We start from the raw sequence: 431 nt of genomic DNA on the forward strand, positions 1-431 counted from the left end.
AAAAAAAAAATCAACCCCCAAATCAAAGTTGAATGGTTGCCAGTTCTCAGGTTGTGTTAGTTACTGTACCTGGATTATCCACGCCTGTCTGGATGACATCATCGATGGTGAAACCATTGGGGGTCGTACGATCTTTCAGCTTCTTATACATGTCCAAAGTTAGTATTTTGGCCATGTGGTTGTTGTGCTTACTGAGATCTGGAAACTCGTCCTTAGCCGTCAGTCCCTTCAGCTCAATGTTGCTGGGCATGAGGTCGTCAATGGCCTCGTCCATTGCCAGCCTCTTTTCCATCTCTACCAGCACCCTGATTCCATCAACCACCATCTGGACTAGTTTCACCTCGGAGTAGCCCAGTCTGTCAATGTTGGAGATGTCAAAGACTCCATCCACAACAGCTGTGTCTCCGCCACCTGATGATCAAATGAGAGAT

General features: G+C 46.9%; 1 pseudogene; it reads right to left on the bottom strand.

The window, feature by feature from the left end:
- Positions 1-26: 26 nt before the first annotated feature.
- On the bottom strand, positions 27-408 carry LOC109508668 (creatine kinase B-type pseudogene; annotated as a pseudogene).
- Between the last annotated feature and the right edge of the window lie 23 nt (positions 409-431).

The sequence above is a fragment of the Hippocampus comes genome, unplaced genomic scaffold (genome assembly GCF_001891065.2).
Source record: "Hippocampus comes isolate QL1 unplaced genomic scaffold, H_comes_QL1_v1.1 C16443545, whole genome shotgun sequence".
Lineage (NCBI taxonomy): Eukaryota > Metazoa > Chordata > Actinopteri > Syngnathiformes > Syngnathidae > Hippocampus > Hippocampus comes.